This window comes from Tympanuchus pallidicinctus, unplaced genomic scaffold, assembly GCF_026119805.1.
Source record: "Tympanuchus pallidicinctus isolate F22 unplaced genomic scaffold, pur_lepc_1.0 scaffold1, whole genome shotgun sequence".
Classification (NCBI taxonomy): domain Eukaryota; kingdom Metazoa; phylum Chordata; class Aves; order Galliformes; family Phasianidae; genus Tympanuchus; species Tympanuchus pallidicinctus.
The window spans coordinates 17,729,771-17,751,205 of NW_026294618.1; the positions used below are offsets into that span (position 1 = coordinate 17,729,771).

General features: G+C 37.1%; 1 protein-coding gene across 18 annotated transcripts in view; it reads left to right on the forward strand.

Moving 5' to 3' along the window:
• MYT1L (myelin transcription factor 1 like) overlaps nucleotides 1-21,435 on the forward strand; it is a 296,204-nt gene that overhangs the window by 138,577 nt on the left and 136,192 nt on the right. The gene's annotated exons all lie outside the window — the stretch shown is intronic.

Sequence of the window (21,435 nt, forward strand, 5' to 3'; positions counted from 1 at the left end):
GAAGTAATGAGAAAATAACATAGACTTCTGCTGAATCTAGGAAGTGTCACAAGACAGAACCAGAATAGGTAAAATATACCTGAAGACTTCTATTAAATAGGTCTAGCTCATAGAGGAAATAAGAAAGAAAGAAAAACAAACAAACAAACAAACAAACAAGTAGAGCACGTGTCTGCATGATGTATTATACTTGCCTGTGAAATAGGCTTGCTGAAAGAAGTGAGAGAATAGCCTTATGTTGTACTGGATTTAGGAAAAAATGGAGATTGAAGAGTACCTGTAGCATAGACGAGTCCTAAATTAGTTTTGTTGTAATGGTGGGAGAGGAAGCCAGGGTAGCTTGTACACTGTAGTGTATCAGTTCCCAGTGTCACGGTAATGGTAAAAAGGAACTAATTCCTATCCAGTTTCAAGATTCAGAAGGTTATTCAAATTGAAGTAAATTCTTTCCAAACTGAGACAGAAGACTGACAGAGCTGTTGAATGAAATTGAGAAATTAGTAACTGAAACTTAAAAGCAAACAAACAGAAGTTTTCCATGAGAAAAGACTAGACAAAATCTATTTATACTTAGTTTAGTTTAAGTAACAAGAGGTACTCTTGTGGAATACAGGAGGTTCTATCTTAGAACACAAAAGTCTCTACTTTAAGAAACAAATTCTGAAACTGGGAGGCTTTGGCTACACTCTTTATAAGAGTTTGTTTTAACATGGGAGTTATTTTGACAGTGGCTTCTGGCTGCATTAGGTACTGTATCTCATGGTGCAGATTCATGTTTTTTCTACCTTATTTGTGTATGCAAGATGTATAGATCTTTAAGAATCTGTTCAGGTAAATACTGTTTTCATAGGCTGTGTTAAAATACATATGAATGAGAAAATAATAAATTATGTAAACATATAAATGCTTATCTATCACTGCATATAGAAATGAAATACGCCAAAAAAAAGTGACAAATGTAAATTGGGTTTCCACTTCTGAGGCAAGGAGAGATTCAAGCACTGAAGCTTATATATAATTCTGTCATGAGTATTTTCTTGAGCACATAAAATTCCCTTCACCTCAAAGATGAGGTGGTGTTTTCAAATGTAAACACAGAAAATAAAACATGTAATTGAATACAGTAAGATTGAATCTACTTAGCAGGTCTAACAGAGCAGGGAAGACACAGCTGTTAATCTGATGAGACTTGTGAAAGACTATAAAAATAAAAAAATGCCTGTGTGAGATTAATATTTGCAGAAGAATGTATGTCAAGTATTCAAGTAGTAGCAGTCCTTTATCAGAGAGTGACAGGACAAGGTGCAGTGGGTTTATACTTAGAGGGTAGATTTTAGATTAGGTAGTTGGAAGAAATACTTTGCTTTGAGAGGAAAAGAAGTGCTCAGGCACTGGGACAGGTTTCTCAGGGATGTTCCATCCCTGTGTTTGAGATCAGGTTGGATGGGGCTTTGTCATTCTGGTCTTGTGGGAGATGTTCCCTACCCATTGTTGGCTGGTTGGAATTGGGTGATCTTTAAGGTCCTTTCCAACCCAAACTGTTCTTTGATTCTGTGATTGTAGCTGGGCTCACTGCTGGTGATTAGAAATACATAATCTAGATGCATTTTGTCATAATAAATACTGGATTTTTTCTTAAATGTGTCTGAAGTACTGGTTAGAATAATATGGTAAATGCTAAGAAAGAGGAATTGCATCTTTTCTGTAGGTCTGGAAATGGAAGTTTAAAGAAGCTTGAAAGTAGATAAACAATTTCTTATTCTGAAGACAACAGATCAAGCTGAAGTCTTGCTTTACTGGCTCATCTGCTATTTTGTACTCACATTTGGCTGGAAGAGGTTTTATGGTACTGTATGTGGTTTCACGCACACCACTGGAAATACTTGATTGCTTTTGAGCTTGTGAAGTACTTATAGTGAACATGTGTTTCTATGGGATCCATTCACAGTAGGGCAGTTTCAAAACCATACTGAAAACTGTCTGCATCATGTAGCATAACGAGCCTTCCATTTTGTGCTCCCTTTGTTCAGAGTATACAATAATCACTGCTTATACTCATTATGTGATGTTATTCTTATCTTAGACCTGGCAGTAACGAGACTGATGCAAACCTTTCCTCAGTGGGGTAGGGTGGAGAAAGCGTGCACCCGGCTGTGCTTCGGATTGGACACTTTACAGCTCTGCTGGGTATTTACAAAGTGCATGGAGGGAACAGCATCTGTCCTTGGTTCATAGTCAGAAATGGCAGACCTTAATTATACACCTCAGCAAGACAGATGAACTTGGCAGCAAGAAATAGTGCTTGCCTTTTTATTATGGCTAAGTAAACTAGATGAAATTGATGCAATTGATACCTGAGTATGTCTCACTAACCTGACCTCTTTCCATAGCGAGGCTCACAGGAGAGCCACAGTACAACTGTGGCAGGCCAGTTAGGATAACATTCACTGGGACATGACATTTGTTCAAGCCATCCCAAACTTACCTTTCTGACAACTATTAAGAACTTAGAATACTTCTAATAAGAGAGAGAGACCTGGACAGATAATTCATTTTTATGATAAATTATGTTTTGTGGGGGAATTTTGGTGAAGATGAACTTAAATTGGAAACATAAAAGCCAATCTGGAGAAAATATTTTCCTTTGAGCAAATACATCTTAATAATTGTATAATTCTGTAGTCCATAAGAATCTTTTAATGTTGCAATTTGAAGACACCTCCATAGTGTACCTGTTGCTTAAAAGTCATACTAACATAATGTATTAGTTTTTTAGTAGTTGCTTGAGGAGACATTTGAATGTTGTTAAATTTCTTAAGGTAGATCTTCTTTCCAAAAGGATTTCTAGATCAAACTGAGTATCGAGTCAAACTACCACAGCATCCGTGTATGTAGTTTGCTCTGAAAGTGATGCCCCTTGTTTATTTTCAGGGAAACTACAACTGATACAAAGAGCAAAATAACACTATTTGTTAGAGCAAACTTTCAGTTACAAAACACTGTTCTCCAACATAGTCAGCATTTTCATGAATGTTGAGCTCATAAAAATCTACACCAGTGTAGTTTACCAGCTTCTTCCACAGCTGTTTTCATGGCATTGTTGCTAGGAAAGTGTTGTCCATGCAGTCCATCTTTCATCAGCTTGAATAGATGAAAGTCAGAATGTGCCAAATCCAGACTGTATGGTGGGTGTTGGGGGACAATCCCGCCAAGGTTGAAAGTGTGCTTCATTGTCTTCAAAGTGGTCAGAAGCCAGATGTTACTGTGTTGAAAGAGAAATGTTATCTTCTCTCACTTGACTCTGAAAGTTTGTGCTTTCAACTTAGCGTCATGATGCAGCGGTCAGAGTTGATGATTTGTCTGGTTTCCAGGAAATCTACAAGGATCACTCCTTTCCTATCCCAAAAGACACTGAACGTCACTTGACTCGATGAGGGCTGCATCTTGAACTTTTTATTTGATAAGGAAAATTCACGTCACTACTCTGTGCACTGCCGTTTTGACTCCAGCTCATAGTGGTGACACCACATCTCATCACTGGTAATGATGTGATCCAAGGAACTGTCGCAACCTTGAACCTGAACCAACTTCAGTATGTCCTGACAAACTTACATATGGTGTTCTTTCTATTTCTTTGTGAGCATTTGTGGGACCCACCTCATGCAAATGTTGTGATATTCTAACCTCACTACCATAGTTCTCAATGTAGTCTATATGTCAGTCAAATTCAATGGGGGTCTGATAGAAGTAGTTTCTGTGTCTTACATTTCAGTGAATTAATCCTAGTCATGCTTGGTTTTATTCCTCCTCTGGTGCATAACTGTGCACTTGTCCTTGTTGAACTTTAAAGAGGTTCCCATCAGCCTATTTCTCTGGCCTTTCCAGGTCTCTCTGAGTGGCAGCGTAGCCTTCTGGTGAATCAGCTATTCCCCCTGTCAAATAATAAAAAAAAAAAAAATTAAAAAAAAAAAAAAAAAGCCAAGAAAATTTGAGTACAGATCTAATTTATGTGTAGGTACTGATTTGACTTCTTCCTTTCTCTAATTTCAAAAATGTTCTTAGGTGGGCGTTAGAAACAAGGTAGGTCATTGTATGAAACATAAAGCATTAATTAATGGTCTTTTGGATAGCCTTATTTATACCTTCTGCAGAGGACAAGTACAAGGGGACAATCAATGCACTTGAAAACCGATAATCCAAATGGGAGAAAAAAGAGACAGCAAGAAGAAAGAATAGAATTAATTCTATTCTAAACCCTCTCCTTGGCAAGTCATGTGCTCTGCTGTCAGATAGTGACTGGACTTCCCTCATACAACAATTTTTCTTTTTTTTTTTTTTTTTTTTTTTTTTACAATTTTTCTGTCATTTATAAATTTTTAATAATACTGCTGCCTTTGTTTGCAGTGTTGTTTGGCTTGTGAAAATATGACTTCTTTACCTATGGATCTTATCTCTTCCATACTATAAAAAGACGTATTTCCTTAAGTCTGAGTCTAGTACCTTTTAACAAGTTATCAGAAGTGTAAGCATAAGTGGAAGGCTTGCTGTTAGAGTCTAGGCACTCCAAATTCTCTCTGCTGGGGATTTAACCACGTACCTTATGCATGACAACTAGCTCTGGTAGCTACAATTTTAAAAACTAACAATATTTTTTGAGTTAATTTGTGGTTTACTTCTGTGGGTATCAGTAGAAATTTTTGACAGAGGATAAGATGCCTGAAAAATAAGCATGATAAGCATTTTCATGTCTTTTTTTTTAACTGTAGAGTAAGCACCTGTCATCCACAGAGAAAAGCAAATAAAGTGATCTGGAAAAAGTACATGTGGAGTTTACTGCAGGATTTTTTCTTTTAAAGTAGATAAACTCTCTAATTGATTCACAATAGGGGTAAAAAGTTCCAAAATAAACAGTGTACTGAGCGTACTGTGGTAACACTTCATGTGCTCATTTCGACATGCCTTTGTGTTCACTTTCTCATGGAAAGAATTTCTGGTGACATCTCTTCCTTTACTAAACAAAAGCAACGCAAATTGACCTTTCAAATAAAGTTCTTTATTAATATTTTGAAGTACTTAACAGAAAAAGTTGCCACTGTTATATAGTTGAGATCATTAGTGACCTATCTGGGAAATTGCAGACTAGTAATCTATCTGTGAAAATAAAGTTAGAACTCTCACCTCCTGAATCTTTATGTTCTGTAGGTCACATTGTTCTGTTAAGGAAGCAGAAGCACTGTGCCAATTAGTTCCGATTGTTCTGTACTGCTCTGATTCTCCCCTTTGGGAGATAAACCCAAAGCTCATTCAAGTTAGCAAGTCTTTCCAGTGAGGTCATATGGTGTGGAATAAAATAGATGGTGGTTGGTAATACGTTATCCTTGTAAATTGTGTGGTAGACATCCATGTGTTCTTAGAATTTTAGGACTGGATCAAAAATTACATAAAAGGAAGACAAAAATGTGTATGCTAAGCTTGAGCCTTTATTGAGACTGTTACATGGAAATGGTAATGCTTTGATTTCAGTTCACTCAAGTCCTATAAAATGGGACCATTGGGGGGGGAAAAAAAAAAAGGAAAAAGGGTGGAGGGAAGGACAGAAATTCAAAGTGGCTGGCATGTCACACAGTTTAAGTAGGATGTAATGTTAAACATGCCCTCTTTCCTGTCTCTGTTTAAATTCTTTTCCAGTATTTAATATTTTAAACTGGTTTCATAAGGAAATGAGGCTTAAGAAGTCTCATTTTGTCTATTTCACTCACCTCAAAGCAAAAATGTTTGGAGATTCACCTCAAATAACAGAAGAAAAGTTTCTTACATTGGTCACATGTATTGCTCTTAAAGACTGGCTAGTAAAGGAAAGAGATTCACTGAGGTGAAGTCATGCAGAACTCATATCTCTTGTGTTCTGGGAGAGTGGCAGGCCAAAATCATACACATGTTCGCTGATAACCAGCACACAAGAAAGGTAATAATATATTTGAGAAGTTAGACTGGGTCAAGTTTATTTACACTGTAATTCTGAAACTCTTAGAATGCTTGCTTACAGTCATGCTTCTAGGAAGGGATTTAGAAGTCCCTTGAGGTAGTTGAAGTCGTAGCAAATGTGGTTGATGTTAGCAGAGACTTACCAATGGTTAGCCAAACTAATATTACAGGCCATTATTCAAAAGCAACAAGAGTTGCTTCAAATGTTTCAAGAGAGACACAGCAGTGAACTCGAGACAAAACAAATTGGTTTCCATACAGAACTAACAGAGAAGTATAATGTTAAGCTAATGAAGTGAGAACAGAAAATAAAATATAAAAGTGTCGTGATTTTACCTTAAGTACCTTCCAATAACTAAGTCAGTCTGGACACTTTTCTCTATGCGTTGCAAAGTCAGCTAGGCAAATGTGAAGCTCCACCTCCAGTCTTGCAGCTACTCTTTTTTTTTTTTTTTTTTTTTTTTTTTTTTTAGGATGTAGATTAGTCTCCTTTGAAACTGGATTAGGTCAAGCAGCAATAAAGAACTAAAATCCCTTTGATGCACAGAACACCTATCCTTAACAATTTTCTTGTGTAGATGATACTTAATACTAAAAAGTTGTGCTCTTAAGTATGTATTCTGCCCTTTCTCAGTAGATTGTTCTTTGTTAAAAAACAAAACAAAACAAAACAAACTATTAGCTTTCTTCAGAATAAATAAATAAGTCTTCATTTTAAGGACTCTGTTAAGACTTCGAATGGATTCAGAGACCTTAGGACTCTTGTGGGAGGAGAAGTTGGCTCTGTCTGTTGGCGTAATGTCATATTTTAGGATGACTTTTTACATTTTGTTCTATCAGTAAGTGCTCTTTTCTTCTCTCTGTATTTCCTTCCTACCAATACATCCATGCATGGGTGCTGCTCATTTCTCAATTTTGAGGCTGTCAGTTTTCTTTCTAAGCAGCCTTCTGTGCTGGTCACTGCTGCTATAGCACTTTTACTTTGGCTGGGCAGGCAAAGTGAAACCCAGTGAAGCAGTACATCAGTTATGAAACTCCCACCAGAAATTTTAATATCAGCACCTGTGATCAATGAAGCCAGTTTACCTGTCAGTGTTTGGAGGCTTTTTGTACATAATTTTCATAGCTTTAAAGAGCTTCTCACATAAATCCTCAACACAGTAGATCTGTGTGGGGAGGATGGATTACTGGAAGAAAAGATAGCATATAGTATCTGCTTCTCTCAGCATTAGCATCCTTTCTCCTTGTCTTACAGGGTTCCTCTTCCCTGTCACTGCCCTGTCCAGTACATGTGTAATCTAGTGCCCTAATTTAGTCATAGCTCATCCTTTTTCCTGTATACCCATGCACATTTATGTACATGTCAGTGTAATGCATGCCTAAGCCATCTGGTATCTTTCCTTGCAAATGTTCACACAGAAAATTGACTGTGAGTAAGGTTCTGAACCTGCCTGTCCAAATGGTCCATATTTGTTTGATTTCTTTAGCAAATGCATGGATCCTATTAGTAAGGCTGATCCAACATATTTCCATGTGTCAGCTGTACCTGCTGCAAGTGTCATTCTGTTCAGTGATAACAGGGCTTGCATCCTAAAATAGAGAGAAAACAAGAACATCAGGTCCTTTCGAGGATCTGAATTGCTTTTCCTACCATCTGCTGACCAATGCCTTGAAAGAAAGAAAGTCTGTGTCTGGATTGACACCTTTCTTCTTTTTAAGACAATAAAAGAATGGCCTGTAAAAGTGCCTAGACATGCTGTATTTGCAAGAAAAGCTTATAACGTAAAATGTCAGCGGTATCATATGATTGTAATTCATGTTGTGTGTACAGGAGGTGATGTAGGCATTCTGTTAAATATTTTTTTTTATCTTTTGAAATTGATTAATTGTGGTAAAACTATTTAACTGTTATTTTAGATGAAATTGTATGCTACAGAATTTAGACAAGAAGTTACATGAGAGAAGAAATGCACCTGCAGCTTGAACCCATTATTTCATTGTTGCAACTATGAAGATAAAGAGTTCAGATAGAAAATGTTCTTGTCTGGATAGTTGTTTCATTAGTAGGTACATAGATGAAATTAAAAATTGTAGGAGTTAGAAGCTGTGCTGTATGACCCAGGTTAATCATCAAGTGTAGCCAGTAAAAATATTTGCATGGTTAGGAGTGTTAGAGGCATGGGAATCCTCTTCTCTGAAATACCAGATGTTAGCCTGAGAGTAGTACTATGGTAGATGGACAAATTGCTTGTTCTAGCAGCTGTCCTACATTTCGTATATGTAACTACACACCCTCTCTTCATTGATTGGTTTTCTTTCATGTGAAATCAGTTTCATCTGAAATCAACCCTTATTCAATTTCATGTTATTTGTTATCCAATAAGACACACTCAATCACCCAGAGGAAGGTAATCTTGTGTTGTAGTTCAATAAGACATATTTTTGGCATAACACGTTAATTTCAGCTGTAAGCATTTTATTAAAACAAAATGCACTTTGTAGTTACTCTCCTGCATTCAGTAGAATAACAGCACAATGAGATCTTGATTTTGAAATGACATGTAACTCGATGGAAATTATTTCATAATCTAGCATTAATTGCATTCAGTCATATTTAATTACAGTGGAAATGCCTACAGCTTGTACCCTCACAGCAAACTCATCCACTGTGATTTCATAGCGTGATTTCATAGCATGATTTCGTACATTCTTCAGTGCACTGGATGTGTACAAGACATAGACCTTGCTATTCTGTAAGGCAGAATCAAGGGGCAGGTACTTAATTTCTTAAGGTAAAACAATACGTGCAATGAGTCCATCTCTGGAAAGTAAATGCTAACATCCTGTTATGAGGTAATTACACAATTAGATTCATTTTAAAAAGAGATGCGTAATAGAGAGATACTGCACTGGAAAGTAAATGCTACTAATTCTGTTCAGAGTGTTAGATCTAGCACGCAAAGCAACTTTGGGATAGGCATCCTATCTTCCTACAATTAATTTCTCTATTGTGAAGTGGGCACTATGATGTGCAGGTATATTTTAAAGTGCCCCAAGGTCTACATTTAGAAGATAGAATTACTATTTGAATAATATATTATAGTACCAATTATTATGAATAAAGTAAAAATAACCTTGAAAAAAATACCCATTGCACAGTGATGAGGAGTGATATTCTGCCTGGATGTTTTGGTTTAATCCAGCAAACAGCTGAACACTGAAGAGTCATTTGATCTTTCCACTCCTCCCAGTGGGATGGGGGAAACAATCAGAAAAAAATGTAGAGCTCATAGATTGAGATAAAAACTATTTACTAAGACAGAAAAGGAAGAGAGAGTTAACAGTAATAATAATAACCTGTATCATATCCATTATTCCGTGTTTGTTACACAAAGTGCCTGATGCTCCATATGGAAAGGGCCACGATAGCTGAGCCACCATCCATCTCCTCATCAAAGAGGATTTACTGTAGGAAAACTAATAAATTTTGCTATAATCTTTATACCACTTATAGGCTAATGAAAATCTTTTTTGTTTCTTCCAGTATACCTTGGATATCATCTGCACAGAACTTGAATGATCTCTACAACTCTTTGTATTACATAGGAGGAGTAAGCAACCATTTGTATTTGCTGCTTTTATTAGGACAGACACTTGATTTTTTGCCATGTGCCTACATGGTATGTTGCTGCGATGTTGCGGAGGCTCATGACCCAGAAAAATCATAACTGTGTTAGCATGACTAAACAAAGGCTAATTATCCCCTGCTTTGATTACTCTAAGTTGTCTGACTATCCTACAAAGCCTACTATTACTGTTCTGCCTTTGGTGCCAGAGCTAGCTAATCTGGTGATATCTCAGAGGAGGGAGCTGGGGACTTCTTGCGGCAGTGTACTGCGAAGCATAGGCATATGCTTGATGTCATCACACACACACTTATTCCCTTCCACTAGGGGCTTTTTTTTTTTTTTTTTTTTTTTTGTCCTTTTCAGTTTCAAGCTCTTTCCCTTTGGATTCTTACCTCCCAGTTGAACCTACTTCCCTTTATCTGTCAGCTACCCCGTCTGCTACTCCAGGTCCTACCTGCCTCAGAGACATTTCATTACTTCTGTTTATAACTTCTTGCTGAGTTCAAGAGTGGGTACTTACGGCTGCTGGTGCCAACCCCCTTCTTCACTTGCATCACTGATTGTGCCTAGCTTTTCTTCTTAGTTCTCTTACTGCTACTCAGTACTTCAGCAGTCGATGTTCTTTTCTGCCAAACATTACCACCTATGTCTCTTTTTCTGGTTTATATCTTTTGCTCAGGCACAGGAAGAATGTTGGTAAATGGTGAGGACATGAGGGATCACAGCACTGACCTCCTGCCTGTTCCAGAACTATGGGACAAGTGAAAATTGAGAAAATAATTTAGGCTGATAACCAACCAAAGCAGATGACACCAGCTGCATTACTAAGGGGCCAGAGAATGGGTCAGAAAGCTGCAGCCTGAACTAGATGTTAGGCTGGCCTGGATTCCAGTCAGATTTTCTTACTTCAACACATAAAAACTCTGATTAACCCCCTATTTTAATACTTATGTATTTGCATGTAATAAGAATAGCATATTTCACAGTTTCCTTCATCATGAAATAGAAGCCCCACAGTTACTCATGTTTTCTCTCTGTCTCACAGCTTGTTCTCCCCTGCCCACCTCAAGCCTTCTCTTCTCTTTGGTTGCCCTATGTGCAGGCTAGGGACTTCTAGCGTGTTCAGAAACTCACAGGAAAGGATCTCAAAAATACTGTGTGACTGTCCCTTGCTAAATCAGAAGAAAGAGGTGTGACTCTATGAAATCATAAAGCAGCGATTAAAAATAACGGGTTTTGGAATGTGTCAAAATCCTGTTCATTGAGCATAGTTTGACTTAGCAAGTACCGATCTTTTCATGTTAATTCTCCAAAACTATATCAAAAAAGTTACATACAGTAATTAATACTTCTGTCACCAATGTTTAAATATTCTGATGTAATTACTGTTGTAGATATAATTTGCTGTTCTTCATTATCATCATTCATTGTAGTATAGAGAGATTATGGGAACATGATTGATGAAGACAGATACAGAAACATATTAAATAAAAGGATGTTTAGCTTTTTTTTTTTTTTTTTTTTTTTTTCTCTCCAAAACAGAGCTAGAACTGAAAGTATGATTTCAGCATTTAAAGGAATTTTCAGTACTGAAAGAAATTTTCAGAAGCCTGTTGCAGATAAAGCTGGAAATGCAATAAGAATGTGTAAGCACGGCTGACTGGTTTTTCTCCTAGGGATATTCTACATCACCCTTGGTCTGTGACTGCACAATTGCATCTTACGATGTATAAATTTGGTATGCTAGTGAACTAAGGACAAATGGCAGTGACACAGAAGATCAGCATAGTGACAGCAGGGATGTCTATTGCTACCATCAGAGAAATAGAGCTCCCTTCTCTCCTTCTGTTTCCATCTCTGCTTTGAGGTGATGAGATTTTATGCTACTTGCTTTATCTACAGGGAAGCTTGTTTGCATTCCAAGGAGACTTCTTATATGTGATTGTTTCCTGGTGATGACTTTACTAATTTTGTGTGTATGCATGGGCTGTTAACATTAAGTCAGTTTTTGGAGGAATAATAAGACAACTTCATTCAATGCATTTAAGCATTATTTTTGAAAATAATGAAATAAGGGTGAATGAACAGCATTTATTTCATTTCAAGTAATTTGTTCCATATGACAGTGATAAAAACTTATTTAGCTTGAGGTTGGTAGATGTCCTGCAAAGCAGAGACAAACTCCACATAAAAAGTACAAGGTAGAAGTGGGATTGAAGATAAAAATGAGGAGTAAAGGAAGGTGGTTGTGGTAACACACAACTTTGTTGGGGACCATAAATTTGTTCTGAGAATCATCATTTGATTTCCTTAGCTTGTTTGAAGAAGAATGTGAAGTACTATTTGCTCCTTACCTGTGCCACAGGTCACTCCTCCTTCAGTTACACTAATTCACCTAAGTGATGCTTACTTGAAAATGAAAATAATCTGTCAAATTAGGGATAATTTCAATGACTGTGTTTACACCTTAATGCTGCAAGTATTCATATCATCAAAATGCAGCACAGGTATAGAAACGTGGAGTTAGATCAAGAAATGGACTTCTTAAATCTGTTTCACTGCTGATTTAGCTCCACTGGGAAAAGCTATTGACCTTCCTGTTGCAGTCTTCTTTCCCTCCTAATTTCAGAGCTGCTAATATTTTCTGAATTTGGTGAGATGCAATTATCATCTGCCATGAAGGTAAATGAAGTTCAGAAAGTCTGAGGAGTTTGGCCAGACCAAACCATTAATGGATCCAATGTCAGGTAAAACACTGGTGAGGTACCACTGCGTGATTAGGCAATGCTCAAAGCTCAGTGTGATGTTCTTGACATACTGACCTGCCTATTTCAAATAAGTGTGTGATTTGGTAACTCTATTTTGTACAGTCATTTAACTGAGATAACATAATAATATGTTTGGTTTGCTGACCTTGTCTTTAAGACATGCTGTCAACAACGGTTTCTTGAAAATTTTCTTCCTCATGTGAGCTACAGTATGGGAAAGAAATCTACATTTGGGTGAAGGCTGGCTTTGTAAAACCTACAGGCTCACAGTACGGCTCTGCTGCCCCTGGAAAGCTGCACTTCACAAGGCCTTATGAGCCTGCCTACAGTTGGACTAAAGTTTGTCATCTTTTAGTAGGGATGTTGGGTACTTGCTTAGGCCCTGTTGTCAGTCTCTATTGACATTTAGTAATTCCATGACGTGCTCTGCTATATTTTTCCTAATGGAGAATGAGGAATTTTTTATGAATAGTCTATCCATTCTTTAAACCAAGGCCTGCACTCGATGCATCTTTGAACATTAGTATTAGAATTTTAATACCACTCATAACTTAAATTGCAATTTAAAATGTAGAAGCTTCTTGATAAGTAGGGAAATCAATAACAGGAAAATTAGGTTCTGATTTAATTAGCTGTAACTTGCTTAATTATTATTTTCACAACGCCATATAGTATCTGTATTAGTACCCTGAGCAGCTTCAGAATTATGTAAAGCCTGATTTTTTCAGTTTTATGTATCTTCTAAGGCAGGAGTTTACATGAGCTCCTTTAAGGTACAGTCACAATTGTTTTCTTTGGCTCTGGCATTATGTGTAGTATTATATTATGCATATTTTTATTCTTCTGACAACTGCCTTATGTATCAGCTGTTCAGAGATCCAGCACCATGGTGTGAGATGGATAGCCTGTTATTTTTCCCTTGTGTTGGGATTCCACTCATTTCCATGGAAACTTGAGAATCTGGAGGAATGTAGTATGGAAGTTATTGCTGTACTACAGTATTGTGCTGTTTAGAAGAGCAGGCATCACCATGGTACCTGTGAATAGAACATAGTTTTAGGACTGTCTGATTTTGTATTCTAAAATCTGTATTTTAAGGAGATTCTTTTTTACAGTTGTCTTTTATTCGAACTTAGTTTTATGTCCTTCATGTGGTAAACACACCTTGCTATATACATAGGTTCATTAACTCTAATAGAAAGGGCAGACATACATGTAAGTGAATACATGTCTGTATATGTGTATGCATTTATATATATATACAGATGTGCACATAAAATAAAAAAAATTAGATCTTTAAGAGTATAACTGGTTTACAAAGTAATTGCAATGGCCGTCACTTCAAAGGCTTTTCTTAGTCAAAAGCAAACAAAAACACATAATGCTGTAATAGGTTCTTGAATTGATAATGAAATATCTGTGAATAAGACTACGTACACTTCTAAATGAAGTAGTCTAAGAAATATATCTTCTCCACTAAAATTCAGAAATGTAATTATTTAATTTCCCCCCCAAGCAGCTGGTGCTCTACAAATTCTATAAACATCCAGCAGAGATGATGAAATCAGAGGTGCAAAATAATTTAGTGAATAAACAAACATGAATAAACAGGTCAGAAGACAGAACTGATCAAGGCAACCATTTTGAGTACTACTCTCTCTGAGCTTTCTCTGTGAAACTTTTCAAATCTAGCTGATAACTCCAGGTAGTAGATAATGGCAATACGCTGATTCTATGGTGTTCTCCAATTTCTGCTAATAGTTGTTAGACCTTCCTTTTATGTTTTAGCAGGAATATCTGATTATGTTTTGAAATGATCCCTCCTGTGATACTTTATTATTGCTTCATCCACAAAAACACAGAGATTTTATGACTGAAGGAATGTGAAAATGTAATTTGTAGATGCTCAGTATGATTAAAAGGCAGTTTCTCCTTTTAACTGTTTATGCTGTGATTTACAAGAGGGTATGAACTCTTGAAAGAGGGAAGAGCAAGTGGTTGCAAAACTGCTGTGTTATAAATTATCTATAGATGTCCTCAGTGATTTCGAATAAATAACACTACTGAAAATATGGATTAAGTATAAAGAAATTTAGCTACATCTGTATTCATTTACCTAGAATTTTCTACACTCTGGATTTCAGCTCTATGTGCCCCCTGATAAATAGTACACATAAGGTGTGGGGACTTATGTTCAGTTTAAGATTTATGACTGCATCCTTTATCAGGCAATGTCATAAGAGTACTATTGAGTGTTAACTCTGGAGAACTTTGAAAGAGAAATAGAGATTTACAGAAAGAATCTTCATCTCTGCTTAAGCATGAAAAGAAGCCTGAAAGAAAAATGGTATCTAATAATATTAGATTCTTCTCTGAAAGACACCATATGCAGTATCTAACAGTTACAGAAAAATCTAAGCTTTCAATTAAAACAAACTTTTTAGGTCGTGTGGCTGCATTTTATAATCTTTATGAATGTTGGTAACTTACAGTTCTGTTTCAGTAGATCCATAATAAGGGAGTAAATTAAAAATTCGTGCAAAAAGAAGTTCTGGATAAGACTTAATGCACCGTGAAGATCTAGCTACAGGAGCTCACCTACTGACTCAGTTTCTAGGATTGGAAAGATACAGCTTTAAGAGAAATAAAAAAGCAGGACAGAAGTATTGTCTATCTTTGAGACCACCTGGCACCGGATGGCTCACTTAACAGTAAAAGCTCTGCTGTCCCAAAAACAGGGTGCCCGATCATAACAAATCTATTGCTCATAACCTCTGTCCAGTGATTAGAGTCCTGTTGTGGCATGGGTTGAAATCATAGTGAGTTCATGCTACTAATTTAAAATTATAGTTAATCAATAGATAATCAAGTACTTGTGTTTGAGTCTAGTTAGTCATACTATTAATTTCACTAGCAAAAATTTCTGAAACTTTCGTGGAGTTGTGGTCAACAGTAGCCTTTGGAAGAAGATAAATAGATCTTTATTAATCTGTGGAGAAGCCTGATGCTTTTCTTCAAATAGAGTTTACCAAAAATATCCAACAAAAAATATTCTGATATTGGCTTTCTTTGTAATTTTTAGTATTTTACTAATCTGTCTTTTATTTTACTACTGTAGACAAGAGTACCAAATGAGCAAGAAAGAACTAAAATGTAGTAAGCCTCTCCTTTGCTGGATTCCCTGTTGGGGGTTATTTTGCATAGGCTTCTATCGCCCTAGTGTACCAGTTCTCTTATCTGAGCATCAGAAATTCTAGATTATAAAAAAGTGAAGTTACAGGTAGCATACACATCAAATTTTTAAACGCATTTGGAAGTGTTCCTTCAGTATTACTCTACTGCATCAAGTGGCTGTCAAATATTTGCAAAGTGTTTTTCTGATCTGCAGTTCACCTTCTACTGAACATGCACAACTAAGAAGGAAAAAAAGAAATGTATGTCATTCATTGATTTGTTAAGAAGATGCAATCCCTGCCTGTTTTTGCTAAAAATTTTCATAATTACAGTGAGTAATTTTAGCTGCATTTCTCTTCGTTTGGCTGCAGTATTAGAATAACCAGTAACTAGAATATCATCAATTCTCATGGGCTATTGAAGAGTTTGTTCTAATTTACTTAAGTTTTAAAATTATATATATTAGTTTATATGCTCAGGAATTTTATTTACTTAATTTTTTTAATATAGAATTTATATATATTTATATATATTGGTGTTATGTTAAAGAATGTCTTGTCATTTAGTAAATGGGCAAGGAATGGCCACCCACCTGGTGAAGAACTATCTCCTGATGTCGAGCCTGAACCCTTCCTTTTGCAGCTTTGTGCTGTATCCTTCCATTCTGTTATTGCTGAGAGTGAGGAGATCAGTGCCTGAGCTGAGCTCAGTTAGAGTGTCTTCAAAGATCTCAACAGATGCAATTTGAGCTGGGAACAAGAGATGAGGTTCTTCTGACTTATTTTCTCATAGGAAAACAAGTTTCTGTATGATGTCATTCTATTTTGGAAATGCTTCATTAATTTGGATTCTTAATATTAAGCTTTGTATATTTTTGAACTGTAAAACTGCTGAAAAGTTTAGTAGGGAGGAAAGGCTGAATAAGACCATCATGTCCAGACTTCTCTTAATCTTAAGAGACTTTCTAGCCTCTTCTAAATAGTTCTTTTCTATATAGAATCATTTCTTTCCAATATTCTGCTTTTTTTTCCCCTTCAGTCTGAATAATACCTTGTTCAATTAAACAAAAAACTCTATTTCTGACAAGGCTATTTGTATTTCTCTATCTTTCACAACTCTGTCTCTCCATAGTGTTTTTGGCTACAGCTGCCTGAAAGAGATTTAAAGACAATCTCCAGCTAGATTTTTTGCTGCTAGTGGCTTTCTTCTCTGTTTCCATGAAAACAGTAGGGTTCTGTCATATAAAGTTCTTCTAGGATGTATATTACCCACCTTTACCATAGTCTTAGGGAGTTGTTCATCTAAATACGTCTGCTCAGCTTCAAAAACATGAGTCTGTGTGTTCATCATTGTACCCGTACTTGTAGTGCTCTAGCACACGTGAGCTGTAATTGCAGTCCAGAACTTTTATGTTGCCAAATGCTGTACAAACATATGCAATGCCCCAGAAGACTTACAAATAAACAAATAAGTATGTTTCAGTTTTAATGTCAGTGGGACATGGCATGTATTCAAGAATCTGCATGGAACGTTGCGCAGTAGACTGATATGATATAATTTAAAAAAACATGGCCATGTATAAATTTATTGGCAGTGTATACTTAGCATATTAGTTATATGATGCATTTCAGGTATTTTTAACTGTTTCGTTTGTAATATACATTTATGTTTGCATATTAACAACATGAGTTTGCATGCATGCTTAGTTTTAGCTTTCTGAGTATGTGACAGTTTTGCCTGACTGCATCATGTATCCACTCATACAGATGTGCAGCTCAGAGAACTTCAGTATTATATCACTCTATGTTTGTGTAATATGTAGTGTCAATTGAATTATTTTGATAGTTCTTTGATCAAAAATGGACCTTTTTTATGTTTTGTTTTTGTTCAGAAGGTCTTCTACAGACATGCTAGCTGTTGGTTTATGTAAAAGAGCATCATAAAATCACGAAAATCAGAATCACAGAATCATATGGGCTGGAGATCATCAAGTCCAACTCTGTGCTAAAGCACAAGGAGCAATAAGCCTTTTTATTGCTGCAAGTTTTATAAAAGCAGATTCTCCTGCTGTTGGTAGCTCTGTTCTTTTCCATAGGTGGAAAGAACAAACAGAATTTTGGATGTTCTGCTTCCCTGTTCTGGGGAGTTAATAGCTTATCTGCATTTGCTAGCATTCGCTCACCCAGACAGTGCAGTATCACATAATTACACAGAGCCTCAGAATTGCAGGGGTTGAAGGGAAAACAGAGAAATCAAGCAGAGCATGACTGAGCAAGGACTTGCTGGCCACAAGTCTAGTGGCCTTCTACAATGGAGTGATGGCATCAGTGAATAAAGGAACGGCACTTGGACTTGTGCAGGGCCTTTGACATGTTTCCTGCATTATATCCTAATCGCTAAATTGGAAAATTTGGATTTGAAGTCTGTACTATTCATTGGATCAAGAGTCGCAACCAGAGGGTTGTGGTCAATAGCTCTGGTGTCCAGATGGAGGCTGGTGATAAGTGGTGTCCTCCAGGGATCCATCTTGGGATCAGTGCTCTGCGACATCTTTATCAATGATATACATGATGGGATTGATTTGTACCTTCAGCACGTTTGCTAATAATACCAAAACAGGTGGTGCAGTTGATATGATATGATAAAAGGAAGGGATGCTGTCCATAGAGACCTAAACAGGCTTGAAAAGTGGGCCTTTGTCAATGTAGTGAGGTTCAACAAGCCAAGAGCAGGGTATTGCACCTGAGTTGGGGCAATCTCAGATAATGTGAACAGACTGGTAGAAGAACTCCCTTGAGAGTAGCCCTGCCGAGCGGGTTCCTGGTTGATGAAAATCTGGGCATGAACTAGACTAGTGCGTGCTTGCAGTCAGGGAGTAGTATCCTGGGCTGCATCCGAAGAGGACTGGCCAGGAGGGAGGGAGAGGTGATTGTCCCACTCTGCTCTGCTCTCATGAGGCTTCATCTGAAGTACTGTGTCCAGGCCTGGAGCTCCCAGTGCAGGAAAATGTTGAGCTGGTGGAGCAGGTCCAGAGGAGGACCTGAAAGGTGGTCCAAGGGCTGGAGCACCTCTCTATGAAAAAAGATTGTGGAAGCTGGACTTATATTACTGAGAGAAGAGGGGCTCTGGAGAGAACTCACTGCAGCCTTCCAGAAATTGAAGGAGCGTAGAAATAGGTGTGAGAGTGACTTTTTACATGGTCTGATAGTGATAGGACAAGGGGAAATAGCTTTAAGCTGAAAGAAAGGAAATCGAGTGAATCACTGGAACAGGTTACCCAGGGAGGCTGCAGATGCCCCATCCCTGGAAGTATTCAAGGAGAGGTTGAATGGGACCCTGAGCAGTCTGATCTGGTGGTTGGCAACCCTGCCGATGGCAGAGGAGTTGGAACTATATAATCTCTAAATTCCCTTCCAACCTAAGCTGTTCTGTGATGCTATGTGTATAAGAAGTAGTACTTGAGTGTATCTTTTTAGGTTTTTCTTTGTTCCTCAAGGATGAATGGGGAGACCTTTTAATGCAGAATTGAATGCAGAATTTTTCACTTCAGTCTTTTCACCAAGTTGTCTGAACAAAACCTGATGATGGAATTTCCCATTTTTACAATATGTATCATAGAAATAAAGCCTCTACACCATTGGTTGTGAGTGGATGACGGGCAGCATATTACAAAACTGACATTAGGCATGCAGAATTATAATTTTGAAAGCCTCAGTTTTAATTCTAATATCCTAATTCCATTATCATAGTAACAAATTCTTTCCCACTGTTCTGTAACTGTATTACCTTAAGTCAGGAGGCAGGAGGCAAATCTCAACTGAGGGCAGAATACAAGCGTTCTACCTATTTGTTTTAGTTGATCTGAATTATAGTATCGTCAAAATTTGTTCTAGGTCTTAAAACTCCTTCAGACAGGATAAACATCTGAAGCATGAAGTCTCTTTTTGTTCCTAGTTGAGAAAAACTTCATTTTTCAATTTGCTTTAAAAACAACTTTATACAAAATAAGAGAAATTACAGATACTCCAATATCACAGTTATTTTAAGAAAGGAGAAAGGACAGAAAAATATAATGCGCTGTGCCCTTGCTGCTAAGATGACTGTGTTCTTGACTGCATCAGGCAGAGTATCGCCAGAAGAGATGTGATCCTTCCCCTCTGCTCAGCATTGGTGAGCTCACCTTGAGTGCTGTGTCCAGTTCTGACCCCACAGTGCAAGAAGAGCATGGGCATACTGGAGAAAGTCCAACACAGAGCCACCAAGATAAGGTGGGGATGTTGAGCTCCCAGCCAACCTCAGCCAGTCTGTCATTCTGTAATTGTGTTATATGTAAGTATTGGGCAGAGATTTACAAATTAGTGGTCACTATTACTTTCTTCTGGTCTTTTTTTTTTTTGTGTGTTTTTTGAGTATAGTGTAGTATTGTTTTAGGGTTAAAAGAATGCAAGGTGTTGAACAACTGAAGTAGGTGCTCATTTTATGCAGCAGCTGCAGTAATCTGTGATCCAGTTTAATATATGCTAATTATGTTAGCAGGGCTATGATTGATATTTTGCTTGTCTCCCTTATTAATTTATCAACTAACTGTTGCAATTCTAATAGCTGTAAGCTATTTATAACAATCTTTGATAAGTAGAAAGATATGCACACTAACAGCAACAAACATTTCTGATATTGTGTGGTTCTGAGTTAGTTGCTATCACTCTAAATAGGCAGAAGCTAGAAAACAAAAGTTTTCATTGCTATGAACTAGTGAATGAGAAAGAAAGGATGCTAATCCATTTACTTACTTTACTTACCAACATTAATTAGCTAGTCTTAACAGATTATTGTGTTACTATCCTGTTAACATAAGTTTAATCAAAATCTTAAGCATAGGACCCATCTTTTTAATAATGTTTTCAGTTCAGGTGGTGCCTTGATCTGCTTTTTTTTTAGTTTGAAATGCTCACAGTTTTCTTCAGTTATTGTCAGTTTGAATCAGTGTCGTTGTTGCAATATTGGATCAGCAAACTTTAGCATATGAATCACTTATGGTGTATTTTTGAATTTTAGTTACTAGATGCCACATTTAAAAAGCTGTTATCCTAGTTTTTATATGCACACAAACTACATGCATGTATGCTGTCACGTAATTACATTCACTGATATCTATTTGCACACGCTGTGACTTGGCTGATACAAAGGCCCATTGTGGACATCTCTGATCACACGTATTAGTGTAAGCTCCTCAGTGAAAAACATAATGCGTGAACATCCTAGATAAGCTTAAATTGTGTTCAAAGCTCATCTATCTTCTCCTTGGTTTCAGAAGAATGAGTGTTTTTATGTATTCCCTATTCAAAAGGTGAATCAATTAAAGGCAAACCAACAGATTCCTCAGTTTAATTACAGGCTCAAATAATGTAGGTCAGTTCTGAAGGGTAAATCCAAACCTGATTAAAAACATGCACAAGATAAGCAAACAGGCAACATTTTTGCTTCAGTAGCCCAATTCCCTCTTCAGGGGACAAAGTCCTTCACTTGCTGTGACAGAGCTGGAAGTGAAATTTGTCAAGCAAAGTGGGGCAGATAAAGTCTTTGTTTCCCCTCTCATTTTGTGCAGTGATCGTTTGGTTTACAGCTCCTAAGAATTACAGCTCTTACAACTCTGCTGCTGACTGAACTGTGGGGACATATCAGTGGCTTTATGTTTCTACTGAGCTGAAAGCTCTTTTCTAAGTGGCTTGCCAGGCACAACCCCGGTAGGTGTGATCAAAGGGCCTCTAGGCCTGAACTGAATGTGGGTGATTCAGACTAGCAAAGAGGTTGAAACACAGCATGATCATGATTACAGTCATTAGGAGATCCAAAGCTGAAGCGAAAACCCTGAAGTTATC